Genomic DNA, 20,015 nt, shown 5'->3' on the forward strand with positions numbered 1-20,015 from the left:
GTGAGATGATGGCAGTTAAACAGACACCTGAAGGAGGTAAGGAGTGGGGCGTGAATATGTCTGGGGAAGAGTGTTCCGGGAGCAGGAAAAGCAGGTGTGCCTGGGTGGTCCTGAGGCAGGAGTAGGTGAGGGGGAGGGAGAATGGCGTGTGCTTGGTCCAGGTCAGGAGCAAGGCCAAGCTTGTATAAAGCCCTTCATTCATTCATTTATTCATCCATTTACTTAATCATTCCTTCAACAAATACCTTTGTAGCCTCACTATGTGCCAGGACTTGCTGTTCTAGAGCCTGGAAATCCAACTGTAGACACAACAGACAAGGTCTCTACTCTCAGGGGGCTCATTCTGGTGGGAAAATAGAGAATAAGCAAATAAACAAATAAGGTAATTTCAGGGAGTGACAAGCTAGAGAAGGTAGATAGGGGAATCCAATCACCATCGGCTTCCAGGAGAGCTTGGGCCTGAGAGGACACGCTAGCGACCTCGCCCTCGGAGCCAGGCCGTGCCAGGGGCTCCCAGCACCTTCGAGTTAACCCTCCAACTGCCCTTCAGTGGGGACTGTCGTCCTCCTCCCCTTCTGGTTGGGGAGCCCCCATAGCACTTGTTGAATGAATGCATGATAGAATGAATGAATGAATGAACGAATGAACAGTGGGGTGACCCCCTTCTCCGCTGCCCCGGGGGCTTGTGAGGGAGCAGAGGAGGGGCTTGTGATGGGCTCGGGAAGGAGTCCCTCCTTGGGGGCTGTTTCTGCTCCAGCAGAGATGCCCGCTCTGCTCTTCACTATGTCGGGGGCACTGGGTATCCCCTCACAATGGGAGGCCCTGCTCACACTCACCGGGCCCCAGCCAGTCCGGCCCACTGGGTGATCCCATCCTGTGGCCTCAGAGGCAGGGCTGGGGTTGGGGGAGGGGGAGGAAACAGGTGTGATTTTTCTGGGTAGAGGATGGACAGGGCTGGGAGGGAGCGAGGCCACGGGCAGGAGAAGCACCGACCAGAGGCCGTTTGTCCAGGGGCCCCTCCAGGCACCCGGTGTGGACGTGGCCTCGGGTCCCCACTGCCCGGCCAGGCCAGCTTGGTGGACATCTGTCTGGCTGTCTCCCCCCATTTTCATGTGAAAGGCAGGCGGGACGTGCCACGGGGACTGGGGGCCGCCATCTGCTGGTGGAGCACATTGTGCTGAGACCCCAGGTCCCACCACAAGGGCGGAGGGTCGAGGATGACGAGGAAGCCGACAGAAGGCGCTTTCAGGGACGAGGGTGGCTTTCAGGGACGGGGCCACTCGGGGCCGCTGTCACCATCTGTGCCCATCCCTCCCAGGTGGTTCTGGGCTCAGCCCTGCTCAGATGTCCCCTCCCCGCCCAGGGCCAGGCTGCTCCGATGCAGGGGCTGCTCAGCCCTTCTCAGGGGCAGCCACGGAGCCAGGATCTGCACAGGCTCCCTCTGGCTGCAGGGTCTGCCCACCAGGCCATCCTGCCTCAGTCACTTGGTGGCCAGAGCTGGGGACAGTCCCCAGGAAGCACTTGCTGGCTGCCCCCCTGGGAGTCTCCCTGTGGCACTGACCTGGCCTGGAGCCTGGACACTCCAGCCAGGGGCGGCCCAGGTCAAGGGCGCAGGGAGGGGCTCTCCCAGGGAGCGAGCAGGAGGGGACGGTCCGTCCTCTGCCAGCGTCACTGCAGACCCGCGTCTCCAGGAAGGAAGGTCCCTCTCTCTGCAGGCACTCTGCACACTGGGGCGGGCTCCCCACTGGCTTCAGACGCCCCTGGGTCAGGATGACCCGCTCCCTCACTGCGGACGCCCCTCTGGGCCGGAGCCTGAGCCCATCTGACAGCGCCGACCTCAGAGTGATTGCTTTTCCCTGTTTTAGCTGAAACTCGGCGGTGCTCCCTCTGGAGCTGTTGCAGGCCTTAGCAGGAGGCGGGCTGCGGGGAGGATGTGTTGCCCACGTGGAGCAGAGCCCGAGGGAAGATCTGAGGGGTCTGACTGGTGACCGGCAGGAGGGGCACCTGGACACGCTCACGACCTTCAGACACGACGGAGGAAGGGACCGTTCTCGCTGGGCCCCAGCAGGGCGGCCCGTGTTGATTCTGACGTGCGGGAAAGAGGACGGGAAGTGCCAGCCTGGCCCCTTCCTGCTTAGCTGTCTTCATTTCTCTCCCCTCCACACCCGCCTGAGCCCGCTCAGGGGAATGCACACATATTCTGTTTGTAATTAAAAAGTAACTTAATTATCTGCTGAAAATGAGGTTCCAGAATTCGTATTGAAATGAATTCTAGCTCTGCTCTCCAACGTCTTTCCTCCCTGCTTGTTAGAAAATTGGGGGGTGGCGGGAGAGGAGCCCCAGGGGGAAGCGTGCGGGGTCCTCCGCTCCTTCCTGGCAGCTGCTGCAGCGCCCCAGACCTGGGGAGGGGGGAGACGCAGCCCATGACACCCCCAGACCTGGAGCACCCCGAGGGTCTGAGGGAGACAGAGGAGGAGCAGAGTCACAGCCAGTCTGCAGGGGCTGGAACGGGCTCTGTCCCTCAGCGGCTGTGTGGCTGTGGGATAGTAACTGACCCCCTCTGAGCCTCACTTTCCTCACGTGGAAAATAAGGATGGTGGTGGTCTCTCCCTCATAGGATTGTTGGAAGGAGCCAACAGCCTCCTTGAGGTCTTGACTCAAAAATCACTTCTGAGCGAGACTGTCCCTGGCCACCCCATTTAAAGTCCCAAACCTGCCCCTTGATACTTCTTCCCCCCTCCCCCCCTCAGTTTTCTCCATGGCCCTGACCCCCATCGGACACACCGTGTGTTGTACTTCTCTCTGTGTTGCTCTTTGTCTGGCTTCCACCACCAATGTAAAGGGAATTTTGTCTATTTTGCTCATTGTTTTAACTCTAGAACCAATAATAATTGCTGGCATGTAATAGGTGCTCAGTAAAGACTTGTTTGGGTGAAATAATGAATGAATAGTGAATGAATGAATAAGACGTAGAGCCCTCTTAGGGCTGCACGTAATAGGCTCCATAGGAGTGTTACCCAAAGCGCCATCCATATCCTGCTCCCTCTGTATTCATTTTCCTCCCTTCATTTATTCCATTATTGTCTGCTGACCTCCTACTAAGTGCCAGGTGCTGTTTCTAAGCACTGTGTGAATACAGCAGTGGGGGAAAAAGCCTTAAATTCCTGCTCCAGCAGCTTGAGATCCAGGACCTGCAAGTTCCTGTCCCTGGACTCCAGGCATTTGTAAAGCACAGAGAGTAAATTGCTGCTCCTATTAATTATTTATAATAAAGATTGAAAAGTAAGAATACCAACCTTTGGGGCCCAGATGGTGGCAGGGCAGAATCCCAGGTTTTGACTCCCCTGGGGTCCTCTTCCTGTGCCCACCTGCCTCCTACAGAAGCCTCCAGAATGCTCCCCTGGCCCTGAGAGGACGGTCTCCTGGAGCAGAGGGTCACAGAGGTCTAGCAGGAAGCCTGGGCAGTTTAAGGCTCCCATCGACCAGTACTCTGATCAATACTCTGTCAAGTGAAGCTTCCCGGCAGGGGACTGCTTCCCAGAACTGGGCACTTAGGGCAAGGGCTGTGACAGGCAGGGACACTGGGGACCTGGCTTCCTGGATGCCCTGGCAGGTGGGTGGACACAGGTCTCTGAAAGTGGCTCTGACAAGGGCCTCATCAGTTACAACTAGAGGGTCCCAGAATCTGCAGGCAAATGAGGGCAGGACCACAGGGCATAGGGCAGAGCAGGTACTTACACGGTGGGCACCCGCTGGGCAGTGCCACTTATTTAGGACTGCTGTCCATCTTGATATACCTGTTGTCTGAGTGTTGAACACCCTCTACCCCTCGCACACCCGAGGGTTAGATTTGCCCCTGGGATGCCCAGCCGTGACCCCTGCACATCGGGCATTCGGTAAATGTAATTGTGTTGGTGGTGAGGCCTGTCACGGGGCACCACGGGCCCCAACACCTGCCGAAGGGGGGCCTTCTCCAGGGCCTCCGAGGGTTTTCTGCCCGTCTTCTCTTTCTCACTCTGCCCTCCCCCACCTCCCTCTCTGATCAGGCACAACTGACACTTGAGCCCCCAAAGGTCAGGGATTGTGGAGTCTGGGCAGACACATGCCTGGGGCTGAGGAATTACCTGGCAGCTGTTGGGCCCCAGGCAGCTGCCGGGGGTGGGGTGGCGCCACCTCTCAGTCTTGGGGTTGGGGGGATGTGGCCTGCAGACCCCTCACTGGGATGTGCCACGTGGAGACAGTGTGTGCGCACCCCGGGGCTGGGGCTGGGCTGGGAGCTGGGGACGCAAGGAAGAAAGGGACTCTGTCCCCACCCTCGTGACAGTCCCGTCCCACAGGTATGAGCGTGAGTCAGGCTGTGGGTTGAAAGCAGGTCCATACAGCTGGGTGAGCAGGAAATGCATCCTGTTCCCCTCCTGACCTCAATTTACCTTCTTATTCCAAGCCACCATTCCAGTGGAAGTGAGAGAATTTTATAGTTTTCTGTTTTACATTTAGATCTATGATCTATTCTGAGTCAGTTTTTATACAGGATGTGAGGCTTAGGTTGAGGTCCATTTTTTTTTTCCCCATACGTATAACCAGTTGTTCCAACACTATTTGTGGAATGAACTGTCTGTTCTCCATTGACTTGTTTTCGTACTTCGTCAAATACAATTGGTGATATTTATGTGGGACTGATCTGGACTCTCTGTTCTCTTTCATGGATCTGTGTGTCCATTCCTTCATCAATACCACACTGTAGCTTTATAGTTAGTCTTAAAATGGAGTAGTGAGTCTTCAAACCTTATTATTCCTTTTCAAAATTGTTTTAGCTTGTCTAGTTCCTTTGCGTCTGCCTATACATTTCATGATTAGCTTATCTATATGAATAAAAACCCTGCTGCATTTTGATTGATACTGTGTTAAATCTGTAAATAAATTTGGGAGAATTGACATTTTACTATGTCAAGTCTTCCCATCCATGAACGTGGTATATCTTTTCATTTATCTAGGTCTTCTTTAATTTCTTTCATCAGTGTTTTGTAGTTTAAAGCGTAAAATTTTGTACATGTTTGTTAGATTTATACCTAAGTATTCCATTTTTGGAGAGTTTCGTAAATAGTATTTAAATTGTTTTTTAATTGTACATTGCTGTTGTACAGAAATATGATTGATATTTGTGTGCTGGCCTTGCTAACCTCACTATCAACTTGTAGGAGATTTTTGTGTGTGTGTGTATACATTTTTTGGTATTGTTTATATAAGCAATCATATGAATGCAAATAAGGACAGTTTTATTTCTTCTTTTCTAATCTGTATGCCATTTATTCTTGCCTTCACATGCTGCTTTTTAAGATTGTGTTTTTGCCAATATTGACAAAAACGAGTTTATTTTGCATCAAAATCCCTGGCTTCATTCAAAACCAGAGGAGTAAGCAGCACAGGGCCTGGTTTCCCTTACACAACAGCCTGGCAGAGTTGAGGAGCAGCCACTCATATACACGGGGCACATGCCCTCCTGCACCCCCTCACTGGCCCATTCACTAGCCCATCCCTTCAGGCATTTGCAAACTTTGCCCTGAGCAGTCAAGTATTGGAGCATGGCAAAGAGTGCCTGTTCCTCCCAATGCCAGAGCTGTGGGGTGATTTCCATGTGCCCCAGATATCATGGAGATAGAGTGAATGGTCAGGCGAGGAGGGATAGGCAAAAGGAGTGTCTCCATGGCAACCACTTGAGCCATCACTCAGGACCCTGTCTGAAGGGTGGATGTCTCATTGAGTTCTGGCTCAGAGAGATGGTGCCTGAGGACCATGCTGGTCCCCTTATCATCTGCTACCAGGTAAATCCTCAGAAAAGGGGAAGCGTCAGCTGCAAATTATCTGAGGTCAAGTCGCCACCATCCATGCAGAAATGGGACTCAGATAGAAATAAAAATAGCCAACGTGGCAGGCGTTGTTCTAAGTGATTTTATGGGAACATGTTTTTAATCCTCTCAGCCACACTAAGAAAAAATATTATTGCCCCATTTCATAGGAGAGGAAACTGAGGCACGGAGCATTCAAGTAAAGGTGGCCAAGTTCACATAGCTGGGAGGAAACGGATGCAAACCAGGTGTTCTGGATCCAGAATCGGTGCCCTCAGAGGTAATGGGCTTCTCAACACTCCATGTCAGCTGCCTGCCCTTCCCCTCCACACCTGCTCTAGGGTCCTGGGATCCTTGCCCTAGAAGCCTGACTCAGTGTCTGCTTCTGAGGAGACCAAACCAAGACCCAGTTGAGTGAGACTGTGGCTCAGATCTTTAGGGTGCGTTCACTTCCGTGAATGTCTGTCGGGTATGGGAAGTCCAGTGGGCTGGACACAGGTCCTGGTTGTGCAGGACTGCCCTGCACACACTAAGGGCATTGATGTCTGTCTCCCCGCCCCCACCCATGCTTGTCAGTGGGGTCCCCTATTATTAAGATGATCAAAAATGTCTCTACAATTCTCAAACCGTCCTGGGGGTCAGGACCACCCAGCTGAGAATTCCTACAACTGAGCCCTCCCAGCTAGGAATATGGAATCCACAACCAGCATCAGGCGTTCGTGAGTTCTGGTCCCCCCCACTTGCAGCTGTCTCCTTCTCCTGTCCCCTCCCGCACTTCAGGCAGGAGGGGAGACTCACTTCTACCTGCACACCTTTGCCTGCGCTGTTCTGCTGGGGACCAGGACACACACTTATACCAGGCGCTTTTATACACATCGGCCCCCTCCACCCTGTGGGGTCGATGTTCCCATCATCCCCGTTTCACAGAGCAGCACCCCGAGGCTCGGAGGGGGGGTCACACAGCCACCCCGGGTCACACAGCCAGTGAGTGCCAGAGGGAGGCCACGCACTCAGGTGTGTTCGGAGCTAAATCCCGGCTCTGCTCGCATCTCCGCCCAGCGTCTCCTCCGGGTGTGAGTGGGAGGCCAGGCTCGTCCCCAGGGGGGCTGTGGGCTCAGGGAAGGTTGCGGTGAGGCTGTGAGGGCAGCGTTTGGGGTTCCCCCCTCCCCATAAGCTCCACTGGAGAGACTCCAGACAAGGAGACTGGACCCGCGCGGCGGACGCGGCTCGCTCACACGTTGGCAAAGTGACTCTGAGGCTCTGACGATAAAGCATCAGATGCATCTTTTTACAGATGGGGAGACTGAGTCCTCAGAGGGGAGGCGACTCCTCCGGGTCACACGGCGGCAAGGGGTGGGGCTGGGGTTTGAACCCGAGTCAGGCGGACGGTGCGGCTCCAGTCCACGCTGCAGCGGGTCACCTTCCTGCAGGGCGGGGCGGCCCTCGGCGAGGCTGCCGGGCCCCGGGGCTGAGCGGGGGCCCTGCCAGTGCGGCCCCGTAGGGAGGACCTAGGTCCGGCCAGCGGTCCCTCCGCAGGTGGAGTCTTGCTCGGTCCAGGCCTGTTCTGGTGACTCTCAGGCCGGGGCGGGAGGCAAAGGCGACCTCTCAGGAGCCGTCGCTGCTCCAGCAGGACGCCTGCTCTCGCCCCAGCGCGTGTCCTCCCGCTGGACGGCAGGATAAACGTGAGGGCAGCGCTGCCCCGGCGCAGCCGTCGGGGGGCGCCTCACCCTCTGCTGCCGCTCCTTCCGAGGCCAGAGGTGGACTTTCGCGGGAGGCACAGGGCGAGAGGGGCTCTCGGTCAGGCTCCAGCTCCGACTCCCACAGTCTCGTGACGCCGCAACCCCGCCCCCATCTGCTCAGGCGTCCAGGCTGCTTCTCTGCACGACTGAGCCGCCACTCACGTTCCAGACGAGCCTGAGCCCATCCCTGGTCCTTGTGCCACCGGGAAGCCCTCAGTGTGGCCTTTCTGCTTTGACTCCAGGACAGGCCCCCCTCCCAGCCCCCAGGTAGTCCGAGCCACCGTCACCTCTCCCTGGACCCTGCAGATGCCTCCCCACCGGCCTCAGTGGCCCTCTATAGTCCACTGTCCCCACAGCGGTGAGATGACACTTCAAACATGCAAATCCGACCTTGTCATCTCTCCGCTCACTGCGCTGTGTGGCTCCCCACCTAACTCAGAATAAATGCCAGGGCCCTGGCCTTGGCTGCAGGCCTGTGCCACCCGTGGTCCCTTTGTCCTCCACGTCCACTCTCCCCGCCTCCCCCTGCTCTGTGACCCGCAAGGCCGGTTGAGGTGGCCCACACCACCGGGCTCTTGCTCTGGCTTCGTGTCTGGTCCGCTAGTGGGGAGCCCCAGCAGGAGGCCAGCAGGACGGGGAGGGTGGTGGTTTGCCTGGCTCCCTCCCTCCCAGGGGGGTCACCTTGGCCTGGCTGTGCCTGACCTCCTCTCTATTCTTCCACTCCAGGAAGGTCTTGCCTGCCCCAGGGCCTTTGCACTTACTGCGCACTGTATCTGGGATGCTTCTTCCCTGGCTCTTCCCATTCTAGCTCCTTCCATCTTTTAGTAAATAGTGGGGCCACAGACTGAGCTGGGGAAGACTGAGGTGGGGAAGGGCAGGTTTGAAAGCAAGAGAAACAGGAGCTTCCCTTCATCCGCATCAGTGGTCCCCAACCTTTTTGGCACCAGGGACCGGCTTCATGGAAGACAATTTTTCCATGGACGGGGGTGTGAGGTGGTTCAGGCGATAATGCGAGCGATGGGGTGTGATGCAGAGCGGCAGATGAAGCTTCGCTTGCTCGCCCACCACTCACCTCCTGCTGTGCGGCCCGGTTCCTAACAGGCTGCCGACTGGTACCGGTCCATGGTATGGTGGTTGGCAACCCCTGAGCCACATGGACCTGGGGTCAGAACGGACCTTGGGGGAGATGTTGAGTTAGCATCTGGAGCTCAGAGCCTGGAGCCATGAAAAGGGTCTGAGCTGGAGGCAGATGTCTAGGGGTGCGTGTTTCCTTCAATGTCACCTCCTCAGGGACACCCTCCACAACCCACCTGTCCTTAATGGATGCCTCTGTTTTCCCCATTGATCCCGAAGGGATCACACTGTTTATTGTCTTCATCACACTAATGTCATTATAATATTATCGTACTTGGCTATTGATGTACTTGGATTTTGTCCATCTCTTCCATTGGACTATAATTCCATGAGGGCAGCAACCTTGACTGTCATGTTAACTTGCTGATTCACAAGTGTGCAGCACAGCCCCAGGCATACAGTAGGTGATCAGTAAATATTCGCTGAATACCTAAGTGAAGTAGTGAATACACACGTGTGTGAGCACACACACTCATGCTTAACCCCTGTCTGTTCACACACGCATGCACATCTCTAAGACATTCATGACCCATACTTACTCATTCATTTGTTTTTTTGTTCATTCATTCATTCAGCAGTATTTATGGAGTGGGTGCTTAGTAACTGATAGCAAGCCCTGTTACAAACACAGGAAGCGACACTTGCACACAATATACCTAGGAGCATAAACACTCATGCACCGTATGGAAGATACTGTTAACTGTTTCTCCAGTGTTGTTTTCCCTTTCTTCCTTAGGGAAGAAAGAATTTAGCTGGTACATAGCTGCCCAAAATAATGACTACATTTCTCAGCTTCCGTTGCAGTTAGATGTGGCTATGTATTAGGTCATTGTCAATGGAGAACAGAAGTACCATGTGTAATTTTCAGAAAGTGTCTTAAAGGAAGAGGAACACACGTTTTTGTAACTTCCTCCTCACTGCTGACGGGAATGTGAGTGTGATGGCTGAAGCTCAAGCAGCCATCTTGGATCATGAGGTGGAAGCTATGTGTTGTGGTTGACAGAATAATAATATAAAAGGAGCCTGAATCCTTGATCAGAGTGAAGCCATCCCATTAGCCCTGGCTGCTTACTTCTGGGCTTTGTTTACCAGAGAGGAAAATAATCTTGTGTTTTGCCTAAGACACTTCTAAAATAGACTTACTGTCACTTGCAGTTGAATCTACTGCTGATTCTCACACACACACACACACACACATGCACGTGTCTCTCTTCCTCACTTGTGGAAACCATTGGGAGGATCCATTCTGTCCAGTGACATCACCCAGATCCCTTGGAGGGAGTTGTGTACTGATCCCACTTTGTAGCCAGTGCCCACCCACATGCCCCGCTGGCAACTACGCACCCAGAACAAGGTATTCGTTTAGACTCTCCCTCCTCTGAGCAAAGAGTGTCATCATCCCCTTGCGGGTTTATGTTCTGTCCCTTCATTTCTTTACTCCAGGAGCATCTGGGGATGATTTATGGAAGAAATAACAGAGTGAAACCTGAGCTCCTGAGAGCTCGGGGACGTCAACCAGAGCATCTTGGGAGGGAAGGAAACCTTTCCACGATGGCAACTGTCACATGGATAACGTCACATGGTTCCCTGGGGAAGCTCTGCCCCCAGCTCCTCCGTCTCCTGAGGCCCCACTTGCCCTTCAAGGCCCGGCCCACTCCTGCCTCTTCCCCCTAGCCTGCTCTGCAGTTCCTGGTTCACAGGAACGGGGGTCTTCTCTGAGCCCCGAGGCAGCCCTGCTGGCGCACTCACTGGGGCTGTATTTCCACTTAAATGTCCTCCCTCCTCCCCAGGCTCTGTCCTTGGACACCGCCTCCCTCCAGGGTCATCAGAACACTACTCGTGCCCACCAAAGGCCCAACGTTCCTCTTGGAGGTTGTTTTCTAACCAAGGGCTTAGCATCAAACAAGTCGCAGATAGGACCACGTTATGTCACAATTTGCCTTAAAGGCAAAGCTACACCTTTGAAGCTCTGTAAATATTGAAAAGTAATGAAATTATCTTCCAAGGCTTATAAAGATAGTCATAAATCAGGAGTTCATGTTGATTATATGTGGGTCCTCCAACGTAATAAAAATGTACACATCATACATTATAAATGTACCTCTCTAGGTCCATAAATTTGATGTAAAACTAGCATATGAGCTATAACAGGCATTACACATTTCATTAACACTAGCTTTGCTTGTCTTCTTAGAAATTAGGAGGTCTATTTTGGAATAATTGGGTGGCGCAAGATTGTGATAAAAAGCTGATGTGGGAAGGTGTGTGAGTTTAGCAAGCAGGGAGGTATAAAATTCCTGTTGTTGACCTTGGAATGTTGTTGATTTGAAAAAATAGCCTGCAGCCACTCCCACCCATTTTCTTCTTACTGGCAAACTCATGTGTGAGTCTCATGTGGGAGGTGAGCAACAAATATGGAGGACCTACTGTGTGCTGTGTTCTCACATTTAGTTGTAACATTTGTCTGTGAAGCCATTTGTCCATGAAGAATCATGGAGATTGCCACTTGCTTTAGAGTGTTGTAGTCTCTGTAGTAGACAGAAGGTTTTTTGATTGAAAGGATATAAGCCAATTCAAACTGACTTAAGCTAAAATGGGAAGTTACTGGCCCAGCCATGGGCAAGTCCAGGGGTTTCAGCAGGGGCTGGATCCAGGAGCTTGAATGTGACTCTAAAGTATTTGTCTCCATCTCTCATCCTTCATTCCCTGGAAGGCTCTTCCCTCACAGTGATAGAGATGGTCCCCATTAACTGTAGCGTGCTAGCCCACCAGCTCAGCAACCCTAGTGGAAAGATACTTTCTCCTTTGTGAGAGTTCCAGCAATATCCCAGAGTGACTCTCACTGGACTATAGTGAGAATCACTCACTCTGGCTAAAGGATTGCCTGCTCTGCCTGGCCAGGCTTAGGTCACATGCCCATCCTTACATAGGGTGTGGGAGTCATCTCCTCCAAAATACATGGACCAGCTGTGGGAGATGAGCTATCCATTTGGTTTCCTTGTTTTCCAGTAACAGAAACTGAATTCAGCTAACTGAGGCAAAAATGGGAATTTACTGGATGCAAAAAAGTTGTTCAGATGATCAGAGATGGCTGAGAAATAGACTTAGAACAGGTGAAAATCAGGAATGTTCCAGAACAACCCTGCAGCAGGAATTCCCTAAGTGGGTGACCGTGAGACCAATACACAATGGAATGAGCCCAGTGAGTATTTGTTGGTTGAATGAATGACTAATTAATTAAAAGGAGGGGGCTTAGAAACTGCTCAGACAACACCACAGATATCCATTTCTTCCCAAATTCTTTCCCCATCACTTATTTTGGACTGTTTTGCAGGATCCAACCCTGGTAATGACCTCCAACTTCCTAATGCCCATTACTCTCCTGGCTTCCAAGATCCTGATGTCAGGATTTTCGTCCTTCCTCTCTCGCTCTCTCCCTCCTCCCACCCCTAACATCAGCATGTCCCAGGATTCTGCCTCCCCCTCTCCTCCCTCCACCTGCTCCCTTGGGCAGCTCCTCTTTGCTCACAGCTTCAAGTGTCACCTCATTTCTGGTCTCTCAAATTCTAATCCTAGGTTTCCACAAACTCAGATTCCGATTCCATTTATTAGGCACCTACTATATGCTGAATCCTTTGCTAAGCACATAAGTGTCTCATTTAACCTCCATGACAACCCAGAGAAGAAAATTCTTGGGCCCATTTTACAGATGGGTGACAGGAGGCTCAGAGAGGTAAGGGGTCTTGCCCAAGGCTGCTCTGCCAGGTGGTCACAGATTCAGGATTCAGACCCCAAAGTCTATAACTTTAGCCCTGCATTAGTACTTCCAACTAAGTCAACTGAGACTTAACTCTTCACTCAACTTCTTTAAGATGAGCAAACCATTCCTTTAGATGCCAGGGTCAAAATTTGGTCACATTTCCTAATTGCCTCCCTTTGCCCACCATGTCCAAGCAAACACTTAGTCCTATTCTGTTACTCTTCATGGGCCCCTTCTTCCTAAAATAAATAAATAAAAATGATGTTTTATGACTATGTTAGTATAAAGATGAATATATTCCAGGATGGATTATATTCATTTTTTTTCTTCATGGTTTTCAAAGAAATTAGAATATTTTTATGGGCTTTCAGGAGTATCATGAGCTCTAGGCACTGTTCCCACTCTGCCTTGTTCATCTCTCCACTGGCCTATGGCGTAGTTGACTTTTCAGCTGCAGCCCATCCCGAACACGCTGGCAGAGCAATCCTTCAGCAGTGGTCATCTGATGTAGGTGCCCATCAAGCATCCATCCCTCCTTTGTCTTCTGGAGACAGTGACCCGGGTTTCCTTTGGACAGTCTCCCCTCCACAGTCTCAGGCTGATTCTACTCTGGCTCCAGGGGAGGGCATGTGACCAAGGTCTAGCCAGTCAGAGTACTGCATTCCCGCAGCCTCAGTGATTAGCTCAGGAGGTGGAGCTCCTGGAACCAGTTGGAAAGAGGCACTCCGTTTCCTTGAGGGTACTGAGAGGGTATGAGGGAGGCTGGGGGCTTCCTGTGGCGCTACTCAGAGTGGGCTTGTGGGGAATAAAGTTAATAGAAAGGAAGGTAGAGCCAAAAGGAGTGAGAGAGAGAAAGTGAAAGAGAGGGAGAGGGAGGAGGAGAAGAAGAAGAAAAACAAGAAGGAATAGGAGAAGGAAGAGGAAGAAGAGAGAGAAGAGGAGGAAGACCAGGTCTGATGGTATCATTGGAACCCCTGGATCCAGCCATGCCTGAAGCAGTACAATTCTTGGACTCTTCAGATCCATAAGCCAAAAATCTACCCCTTTTGCTTTGGGTTTCTGTGACTTGTAACTGAATAACAACATACTTCCTAACAAATATCTCCTCACACCCCAGCTGCCCCTTCATTTAGACTCTGCTCTGACTGCACAGGTTGACAGGATCAAGCCCCAGCTTTCCATCTTGGCACTCCAGCTCCTCACAGTCAGGCCCATCTTCCTTTACCTCTGACAGAGCTTAAAAAATCAAACGAAAAAGAAACCACCCAGATGTCCTCCATAGGTGAATGTTTAAACAAACTCTAGCAGATCCATGTCATGGAACATGGAATACAACTGAACCGTAAAACGGAGTGAATTATTGATATGTGCCACTGCCCCGATGGATCTCAAGGGCATTATACTGAATGAAAAAGACAATTGTAAAAGGTTACAAACTGTGAGATTCCATTACATGGCACTCTTGAAATGACAAAACTACAGAGACAGAATAGATTAGTGGTTGCCAGATGATAGAGATGGGAGTGGGGTTTTGAGTGGAGTGGGTGTGAATATAAAGGGGCAGCACAAGGGATTTCCTTTGTCATGAAGTGACCATCCTATATCTTGATGGCTGTCGTGGTTACGTGAACCTATATGTGCAATAAAATTGCATAGGTCTATATGCACATGCATGCACACACACACACACACGAATGAGTGAACATAAATAATGATGAAACTGCATAAGGTTTGTAGTCTAGTTAACAGTTGTGTATCAAGGTCAATTTCCTGGCTCTGCTTTAGAATTACAACTATATAAAATGTCACCATGGGGGAAGATGGGGGAAGGGTACACAGGACTCAGTGTAACATTATTTGCAGCTTCCTGTGAATCTATAATTATTTTAAAATTAAAAATTAAAAAATTCCAACGAAATATGGCTACTTCCCATTCCTCAAGCATTCCCATCCCTTTCTGAGATCCTTGTCCCTATTTATGTGTTTATACCTCCTGGGAAACCCTTACTACCCCCCTTGTATGCTTTCCCAAAAAAGGCCGTTTAACTTTGTGGTTCAAAGTATGGGCATTGTTTTGGGTGACAACAGTCCTAGGTTTTCTGGGACTCAAGGGGTTTCCAGGATGTGGGACTTTCAGTTTTCAAGATGGGATAGTTCTGGGCAAACTGGGACAAGTTGATCACTCTAGCTTTAGATAAGTCATGTGGACCTGGGTTTAAGTCCGAACTCTGCTGCTTAAGAGCTGTGTCACCTTGTGAAAAGTGCTAGACTTCTCTGTTCTTCTGTTCCCTTATTTGTAAAATGGAAATAATAATGAGACTCAGCAGAATGGGGTCGTCCTGAGGAGTCAATGAAATCACACATGTGAACGCTGACACGGGACCCGGCATGTAGTATGTGCTCATTAAATCAGAAGACTTCGTTGCTATTTGGCTACCCAGCAGACCATCCCTCTGCCCCCTAGGGAGCGCCCCCAGTGCCCCGGGCTCTGCTGAATTCTCCGGGTGCAGAGACCCCATGCTGTACCTCCATCTCCATCAATAGTTAAAACAATGAACATACGAACTGGGACTTAATAAAACATATTGATTACACAAATTTATTTTATGTAATAAAACACATACAGCACTTTAAAATACAGCTCTCTCTGGCCCATACATTTGACCTACAACGTGCACATGAGCTGGAGCAGACATCAAACGTTTCATTAACACTTGTTTGCCCTCTTAGAATTCAGAAGAAGGTCTGGTGACACCTGTCACTTTCTGCTGGGCGATTCAGTTCCCTGTAGGCAGTCTGTCGCCCCTGTCTTTGATCTGCATTTCTGGAATCTGGCGTTTATCCCAGGCTCCTCTCCAGTCAACCCAAGGGGCTTTCCATCTGCTCAGGACTCAGGGGATTCACCCTTTGATAAATTTTTTTGGAGCACTTGCTGTTTTTCTTACCCACCCCATTCCCCAGACCAGAATGTAGCTCCACCAGGCAGGGTTTTTTTTCTGTCTTGTTTATTGCTGTATCCCCAGGGCCAAGAATGTGGCTGGCGCACAAAAGACGTTCAACAGATTTTTGTGGACTGAATGAATGTGAAGGAGATAAAAAGCAGTGACATTAGCCTGCAGGGGGTGGGGTGGGGGAGTCACATTTGAGCTGAGATGTGCACAATAAGAAAGGGACAACAGGAAAAGATGTGGGTAAACAGCAGGTGCAAAGGGCCTGGGGTAGGATTGAGCTTAGTGAGTTGGAAGAACAATAAAGAGGTCGGTGTGGCTGCAGTGGACTGAGCCAGGGGAGACTGGAGGGAGATGAGTCTGACAGATGGTTAGACCACACAGGGCCTTGGAGGCCAGGATCTGGAGTTTAGATTTTATTCTAAGAGCAATGGGGAGCCATTGAAGGATTCAGAGCGGAGGGTGACATGATTTAATTTAGATTGCTAAACCTCGCCCTGACTGCAATATGTGTTGAATGACTGGGGGTTTGGATTAAAGGGAGCTGGGTGGAAGCCAGGAACCAGGGAGGAGGCTGTTACAATTATCCAGGAAGAAAAAAAATTATACAGGACGGGCCGTGATGGATCATGGGGCCCCACCCAGGGAGGCAGTGGCCATGGAGAAACGTGGGTGGACAGAGGACATGCTTTGGAGACTGACTCAGCGTTCCAGCTTGGCTGAGCTGAAATTTGGAAACAGTGAGGTGTGGCCTTGCCTGGAAATTCTCTTGATTCCTGGAAATATTCACCTCGGGACCTCGTGGGATGGAGAGGGGATGAGATGTAATTTTAATAGCACCCACAAATCCCCACTTCCTCCGAGAGGCTCCAGGGATCTTAATTCCTGGGCTTCCCTGCTGGGCTTCATGCTTCTAAGGTTGTCCTTTATTCCGAGTTTGCACAAAGCTCATGTTTATTTTTGCTAATTGATATAAATGACTTGTCTTCGCTGTCGTACTTCAGTGCTGTGCACTTTCATATTAATTGGTTTGGAGGAGGAAAATTAAGTGCTTCAGTTTGCCGTCTTTCCAGATGACAAAATGGGAAAGAAGAAAATTGCTCGGCCAAAAGAGAGGAGCTGCGAGTACCTGAAATTCCCTTTGGAGGAGGAAGCAGTGGCTGCCCTGGGGAGGGGTCTGGACTCCTGAAGAGAGCAACCTGGGGGGAGAGGAGGGATGCTGGGGATGAGGTCAATGTCTGGCAGCACCTCCAGCAGCCCTTCTTATATATGAAGTGCTTAAAATAGACGAAGTGCTTTTCAAGGACTGGGTCTCATTTAAGCACACACTTGCCCTGCAGGGTATCATTGCCCCACCTCCTGGGTCAGATAGAAAGGTTTCCAGCAGATGTCAGTGATATAAAATCCAGTGCCAACAGATGTGAGCAAAAAGGGGATGGATGATTGGGCTCATAGAACTGAAAAGGCCCGAGGATAGTTCTGGCCTCAGGTAGCGCTGGATCCAAGGGCTCTAGTCAGTTTCGCCGTTCCTCTTCCCTCGCTGGGGGAAGAAGACCCCACCGGTGCAGCAACCCTAGAAGGAAGATGTTCTCTTCCTTCCACCCTCCTGGGTCCATTCCGAACAAGGGTCCTCCTGCCCCGTGTTGTTTGAGCCGATAGAAGGAGACAGAGTTCAGTTCAGAAGCAAAGGAAAGCTTTATTCTTTGATCCAAGAATGAAAAGTTGCGAGCTCCCGCTCCAGCGCACACGCTCTCCCCCAACCTCCCATAGGCCGTGGGCGGGCCTGCCTTGCAGGGTTTCCTCCGTGGGGCGGGGAGGGGGCAGAGTTTTCCCAGGGCGGGCGCAGGCGCAGCTGTGTTCACGCTCCAGCTCGCAGGGCTCTGCAGAGCGTGTCTGCGCAGAGCGTGTCTGCGCAGAGCGTGTCTGCGCACCGCCTGCCGCCGCCATCTTGGACTGAGCGTCACGGGCCGCGCTTCTGCGCACCGTCCGGGGCTGAGGTACCTGCACAGCCCTTTTCCACCAGCAGCTGTGGTCTGAAGGGCCGGGCGCGAGCCCTCTGCGTGCGGCACCCTGTAAACAAGCAAAACCAGACGAAGCACACAGGAAAAGAAAAAGGTTAGATTTTATTTTGTTTCTCCAGATTTTTATTTCCCAGGAATTTTTAATGGGCTCTGCCAGTAACAGTGACACCTGCGGAGTTCTCAGGATTCATCTGATTGGAGCAGCCTGGTCACATGCCCATCTCTGACCCAAACACTGGGGTCAAGGTGGTAGGATTACCTCATGGCCAGGGCTACCCCTTGAGGTGCCTGGGTGTCACAAATGTGCCCCTTTCTCCTGGGAGAAGCAGCCCTGTGCCAGGACACCGGCTTGGTGGGGGGGCAGGGATTTCAGCCCCTTGTGCGGCTACCACCTGTCCAGGTGTAGCCAGCGGTGCTGGATATGACGATTGCCAGGCTTGGGTCGTGGACCTGCATGCAGTGGGTGTGGGGCTCCCCCCTCATAGCTCGTGAGCCAAGAGTGCAGGACAGAGATTCCCCAAAGGACAATTGGGGTGCTGTGCCCAGAAGGGAGAGTTCATTCCTCCTGTGAACATATTTCCATAAAGCTCCCACTATGTGCCAGGGCTGTGCAGTGACGACCGTGGATGGAGATCCCTGCTCTCATGGAACTTCCAGCCTAGTTTGGGGGAAGAGACAAAACAGAAGTCCATGAATTTACTAGTTACATGTAATCATGACCACAGAGCTGTGGAGAAAAGAAAGCAGGACAGAGGACGGGTGGCAGCGTCAGATGGAGCAGCCATCCATTTTTCAAGCAGGCACGTGTCCCATGTACCTTTCCTCCCTCATCCCACTCAGATTCTGCTCTCCAGGAAGCCTCCTCTGACTCTCTTTGTCCAGAACCACCTGACTGGGCTTGGCGGAGTCAACTGGGCAGGACCCGTGTGGTCCATGGAAAGAGGGCTGGGAGCTGGCTGCTCAGCTCCCCATGGCCCCCTGAGCCCGGGGCCATCCTGGGGTGGGGGAGAGAACTCAGCACTGCCCCATCCTCATGCCTGGTCCCAGACACCCAGGACACAGCCTTCCTGAAGCAGCTCCCTTCTGCGGGTCTGCTTGGACCCACCACTTAGATGTCCCCAGAGCAAACTCTGGGTTCTAGTAGTTGGGATTCTTCTGGTTGCCAGTGGCAGAACTCAATCCAAACAGGCTTAAGTGAAAAAAGAAAATTTACTGTCTCAGGTAATAAAAGTCAGGTGTATTGGGCTTCTGACCCAGCTGGATCCAGGGACTCCAACAATTCAGTCACGACTCAGTCTCTCTCCGTGTCTGGGCTCTGCTTTTCTCTGGGTTGGCTTCACTCTCAAGCAGGTTGTCTCCATGGAGTGACCAAGGTGACCGTCAGCAGCTCCCAGCTTCTGTCCCACCAGCCCAGCAGCCCCATCGCACAGAGAGAGTCTCTTCCCACCAGATCCAGCAAAAGCCCCAGGGCAGGCCCTCATTGGCCCATTTTGGGTCACACGTCCATCCCACAGCCAATCCGAGTGTCCAAGAGGCTGGATGGGTCTGCTTGGCCACTCCTAGGTCACACGCCCACCCCAGTGTTGGGGGTGGGGGTCAGCCCTGCCCAGTTCACACAGTGGCTCAGTGTGAGGGAGGCCTGGTCCACAGAGGGAAATCAAAGGTGGACAGGGATGGACACTTAAACACAGAAATCATAGATGTCACTGAGGTTCCTTATCACAGAGCAAGAGAGTGAGTCTGAGAGGTGTGCCGTGCCTCAGCCAAGGTCAAGATGCTCCAACCATCCAGAGGAGGGTTTTCAGCTTAGGATTTCACATGCAGTGGTGCCTGGGGGAGTGGCATCCTCATTCTTTTCCATCCATGACACCTGTGAGGTTCCCAGGAGGCACGGGGTCATGGGTGGAGGCCTCTCTCCAGAACGCACCCCTTGTCTCATGAGGGCAAGCCTCCTGTGCACACCCCGAAAAGCAACCTGTGACATATGAGCGACCCCAGGAAGCCCGCCCTCCTCCCCAGGGGCTGCTGACCCCCCCCCAGTGCTCCACCCCCAGCTTGGCGAACACAAATGAGCAGCATCTAATGCAGACTCATCTGTCAGGCTGCTTTCTTCCTCCCCAGCCGAGAGGACCCGCAGGGACACAGCAGGAGGAGGAGGAGAAGCTGCAGGGCAAGGAGTGTGGGGAGGGGGGTGGGGATGAGGGAAGGGCGGATGTCGGCTTCCCTCAGAGCTCCTCCAGGGCCCTGAGATCCCTCCATCACGCCTGGGTGCAAATCCACACCTTGTTCCCAAATGAGCTTGCCTGCCTGAGCACACACTCACAGGGATGCTGTGGATACACACGTGTGAGCACATATCCACCTTTGTACAAAGCCTGTCTACAGCACATGCATGTGTTTGCACACATGTATACTCCCATGCACGCACACATCCGTGGAGCCATGCATGTGCGTACACACACTCACACAAAGCATTTTCCCACCGTCTCATACGCACGTGTGGACGCACTGCCTGTAACAGTTGTATGCATAGCGCCTTACTGTGTACATACACCCTCACATATAAG

General features: G+C 52.0%; 1 protein-coding gene across 1 annotated transcript in view; it reads left to right on the forward strand.

Annotated features, from left to right (window-relative positions):
- The first annotated feature begins 7,874 nt into the window (after window positions 1-7,874).
- Window positions 7,875-20,015, forward strand: part of LOC309645497 (uncharacterized protein) — a 114,961-nt gene continuing 102,820 nt past the window's right edge. Inside the window, exon 1 of the mRNA XM_082430673.1 lies at window positions 7,875-17,542. The gene's annotated coding sequence lies outside the window, so the exon portion shown is untranslated. The remainder of the gene's footprint in view (window positions 17,543-20,015) is intronic.

The sequence above is a fragment of the Balaenoptera physalus genome (genome assembly GCF_965194825.1).
Source record: "Balaenoptera physalus genome assembly, chromosome: 16".
Lineage (NCBI taxonomy): Eukaryota > Metazoa > Chordata > Mammalia > Artiodactyla > Balaenopteridae > Balaenoptera > Balaenoptera physalus.